The 4,951-nt window shown below is 41.1% G+C and overlaps 1 long non-coding RNA gene across 1 annotated transcript; it reads left to right on the forward strand.

Moving 5' to 3' along the window:
* The first annotated feature begins 435 nt into the window (after nt 1-435).
* Nucleotides 436-3,245, forward strand: LOC128442549 (uncharacterized). The gene is made up of 4 exons (XR_008338843.1): nt 436-546; nt 955-1,137; nt 1,757-2,751; nt 2,984-3,245. It is a non-coding gene; the product is annotated as an uncharacterized LOC128442549 (long non-coding RNA).
* Nucleotides 3,246-4,951: the final 1,706 nt, after the last annotated feature.

The following is a 4,951-nucleotide window of genomic DNA, read 5'->3' on the forward strand; positions in this document are numbered from 1 at the left end:
ATGTTTTTATCGTTGCTATGATGGTTGCCATGGCACCACGGGCGCAGCTTGGTGTTTAAATCACAGTCCCTGCGTGGTGTCCTTCAGTGATCGTGAATGTTATTCATGTTATATAATAGTAATATTTGAGGCTAGATTACATCTCTAATGAGAAGGATCATGCGAGTCTGTTTATACCGAGGCCGGCCCGAGTGCGCGACCGGCCCGAGTGGCGCGAGCCGAGCGGCCCGAGTGCGCGAGCGGCCCGAGTGCGCGAGCGGCCCGAGTGCGCGAGCGGCCCGAGTGCGCGAGCGGCCCGAGTGCGCGAGCGGCCCGAGTGCGCGAGCGGCCCGAGTGCGCGAGCGGCCCGAGTGCGCGAGCGGCCCGAGTGCGCGAGCGGCCCGAGTGCGCGAGCGGCCCGAGTGCGCGAGCGGCCCGAGTGCGCGAGCGGACATGACGTGTGGCTGTCGTAAAAACCCTATTTGTAAACAACCAGCCCTTTAACTCGGGGCTGCGTCATAAACACGGCGCGCTTGGAAGACCACGATGTCATCTTCCTTCTGTCAGGTAAGTAGTTTATTGTTTTTAAAGATCGTTACGATCTAGGTTTACAGTCCGAGTGCGGAGAGAGTCCGTCAATCCACACTATGGACGCTGTTCATCAGCTAATACGCCATTGTTAGCCACATGCTTCAGCCCACGGTAGCCTGTGCTACCTGGGAGGTGAATACATGGTTGTTGAAAGCAGTTCAAGACGCTTAGCTCATCATTGAGGGACGCTACAATATAAATATAAACATGAATTTGATTTATGAATGCTTTAGATTAATAAGGAGTGTATTTGTCTACCATTACTCCACAATATCAGGTCAATTTGGTTTAATGTATAGTATGCACTATGACAATAATGTTTCCATGTTATGGAGTTGCGATTCATTTTATAAAACAATTGCTATGTTCTGTTTTTTAATCAAGGACGATCCAAGTGAAGCTACAGGAGTTTCATTAACGTCAACAACTTGGACCAAACAGTTTGTTTTGCTTGATGAAGAGCAGGAAGGGCAGCCTGGAGAGAAAGAGAAGCCGGGTTGAGCCCACTACCATCATCCACGTACCACGAGGAAGATGAGGGAGAGAAATGATCCTACCATTAAAGAGGTACTTTTAAGTTACATACCAGAAAAAACATTTTATATAATTTGCCAAATATACATTTTTATTAAATCCCCAAAGTACACTTGCTGAAATACAAGTTAATATCACACTGAAAGAATTTTGATCAATCATGCTTCCCTGCTGTGATTGTTTAACTAGGAAAACAACTTTTTCCACAGGAAGGCAAGTAAATTTAAGGAATACATGTGCAAAGTTTTCCTCTGTTATGTATAATGATGACCCCCATCAAACATAATGTTAGCAATATTTACACCTTTTAATTTATACTGTTTATTTCTGTCTACATGTGTGAATTTGCCTTCATTAGTTTCAGAAAAGAGCGATGATGTATCGGTCAGTGGGCGGCAGCACGAGACTCCGCAAACTAGTCTGTAAGCAAAGTAGACGAAGGCATCGAGGTTGCGGCCTGCCATCATTGTTATTTTGCTTAAGGGACTGAATATGTTTCATGTAGAAATATTAGCATTTCCCTTATATCTACCAAAACTGCTTGTTTCACAGACTGCAGTTTTGTTTTGATCCGATGTGGTGTGCAAATACAACCGTATCTGCAATGGGTTGTGGGGCATTAACATTTGTAACTCTAATTTTGTTTTGACAGACTGTGAAAAGAACGTTGAGAACATCACCACTCTACAGGAAGACACAGTCCAGTAATGGGTGTCAGAAGTTCAGTAGTGAACGACAGGTACTGTGGAAAAATATGTGTCATTGTTGTACAATGTCCTTTGACTCTGTTTAAACAAGGTTAACACAAAAAGGTTTGATTGTAAACTGATATCGGTATGAATTCATGTTATTCTCCTCGTCAAAAGAAACAAACAATCCAAATTACCTGCAGAAAGCCCTTGATGGACGCTTCAGCTGCATCGTCAGACTGGTGAGACAGCAAGATGCCAACTTTAATGCCAATTTATTTGTGTAACATTCTGTGACCAAATGTATAGATAACTTTTTGTAGATTGTAAAAATAGATAACCCATTTATTACAAAAAAACTACACTAGAATTATCGCACTGCGTTGTATGACTCCGCTAACCAGAGCAGTGTCCGTCTACATATTTCTACATATTTTCTCTCATATAAATGACACTGTATCTCTTGACAACTGAAACCATAAGATGAGGTCAGTGTGGCCTTGACCTTTTTACTTTAAGACAAATACAAAGTTAGACAATCCGAAAACATGCAGTTATGCCTCCGGCGACTCGCTATTGCAGAGGCATTAAAACCGTAGTGTAGTAGATTGGATTTTATTGGTGTTACATTGGACATCTTGTATGGGTACACCAAAAAATATATTTGGTTTCACATTCTAGATGGCAATAAGCAGAGTCATCAACTCAGGAAAAATATTTCTGTAGAAAAGAAAGCCTTGTATGTGTGTATGTATACATACACACAAACGCACAATTGAGACGTTTTTGTCTTTTATCATATATTCTCAGGCAGTACTGATGCATTTACTGAGACGGGACGTGAGGGCCTACTCTGCGTGCTCAGAGTTCAAGCCCAGCAGGCTGCAGCGGGCCTGACATATTCTGGAACAGCAGCACAGTCTTTGGATGACTCCTCTGAAGATGAAAACATGGCGAGGTACTTCTCCACTGATGAAGAACTGTGAGGGCTGTGATTAGCTACACTCTCTTGCTACAAGGCTACTCATGCTACTCCCTGGCAGCCTTAGGAAGGCATTAGCTTGCTGTGTGGTAGCTGTTAGCTTCAGCATTTTTAGTTTTTAGTGGCCTGTCTGACGTTTATGTTAAAAAAAAATCAGAGGGAACCATCTTCATAATTTAACACTATGGTTTGTTTGTGTGTCCTTCAGTTCTTCTCAAGAGAAGCAGTACAGGTGTGCCTCAGCTCCACGGTCCCTCCTGCAGCCTCCGCTCCTGATGCTAACCTCATGTCTCCATCACACCAAGCAGCAGACCTGGATTGACAGACCTTTCTCCAGAGCTGCCCCCTCCCTCTGAAACCCCCCTCTCCAAAACACTATTTGTGTAGTTTTTAAAGTATTTTTTGCATGAGAATTGTTGATCATAACATTTCCAGCAGATGCCTTAATATAATGTTTGTGCACAATAAATGACATTTATCATAACATAATGGTATTTCCTTGCACTTCTACACCATGATATTGTCAGATAAGATGCTGATTACATTAAAGCAGTGAATGCTCTGCTTTAAGCAACATAAACACACAATGATTCAATGGATCTGAAGTAGAATGGGCACATTACATTCTGTAGAGAATGCCTCAGTTATGGAAGTCAGAAAATAACTTTCTTTATCTGAGGTTCCAGTCATTTATAGTCACAGCAAAGCACACAGGTCTGGTTGTCTAAGTGGCGCCCATATCATATTGTTTAAGATGTGTAACATCAAGTTTGTGTTTCAGTGCAAAATTAGTCATTAGTCAAGAGTTCACCTTCTTCTTTACACTAAAATTAGGTGACCCAGATGTTTCACAATGCAATCTGATAAGGTCTTATGAGAAACATTCTTAACATTAAAGAAATCAACACAGAGGATAGCAATATCTGTTTGACTTTAATCCGTAGCTGATAATCAGTGGCCTGACTTATTCAAACACATTAATACTACAATGAATAAGGCAGGGGTTTTCCATCAGAAATCATTTCTGGGACATTAATTTAAAAGATCTCCAGTATAAGCAAATGTATTCTAAAATTGGTTTATATCCAAGTGTGAGGCTGTCCTGGCACATGGAAATAAGATATATATATATTGTTTGTATTAGCTTTCCCTCAGTTTAGTACTTGCACTTCTTGAAAAGCTCTATATAAATAAGATGTATTAATGTTTATACATTGCCCTCTAGTATATGTTTTCCTAAAAGTCACTGTAGATACAGAAATAACAGTATGGTTCAGGTGACAGTAAGTGGAAGCTGAAGGTAATTTCCATGTGCTCAAGAGAAACATAACGTGACGATATAGTTGATTTCTGATAGAAGGCCCTGCCTCATTCATTGTAGTATTAATGTGTTTGAATAAGTCAGGCTGCCGATTACCAGCTACTGATTAAAGTCAAACAGATATTGCTATCCTCTGTGTTGATTTCTTTAATGTTAAGAATGTTTCTCATAAGACCTTATCAGATTGCATTGTGAAACATCTGGGTCACCTAATTTTAGTGTAAACAAGATGGTGAACTCTTGACTAATGACTAATTTTGCACTGAAACACAAACTTGATGTTACACATCTTAAACAATGATATGGGCGCCACTTAGACAACCAGACCTGTGTGCTTTGCTGTGACTATAAATGGCTGGAACCTCAGATAAAGAAAGTTATTTTCTGACTTCCATAACTGAGGCATTCTCTACAGAATGTAATGTGCCCATTCTACTTCAGATCCATTGAATCATTGTGTGTTTATGTTGCTTAAAGCAGAGCATTCACTGCTTTAATGTAATCAGCATCTTATCTGACAATATCATGGTGTAGAAGTGCAAGGAAATACCATTATGTTATGATCAATGTCATTTATTGTGCACAAACATTATATTAAGGCATCTGCTGGAAATGTTATGATCAACAATTCTCATGCAAAAAATACTTTAAAAACTACACAAATAGTGTTTTGGAGAGGGGGGTTTCAGAGGGAGGGGGCAGCTCTGGAGAAAGGTCTGTCAATCCAGGTCTGCTGCTTGGTGTGATGGAGACATGAGGTTAGCATCAGGAGCGGAGGCTGCAGGAGGGACCGTGGAGCTGAGGCACACCTGTACTGCTTCTCTTGAGAAGAACTGAAGGACACAAACAAACCAT

This window comes from Pleuronectes platessa, chromosome 6 (assembly GCF_947347685.1).
Source record: "Pleuronectes platessa chromosome 6, fPlePla1.1, whole genome shotgun sequence".
NCBI classification, from domain to species: domain Eukaryota; kingdom Metazoa; phylum Chordata; class Actinopteri; order Pleuronectiformes; family Pleuronectidae; genus Pleuronectes; species Pleuronectes platessa.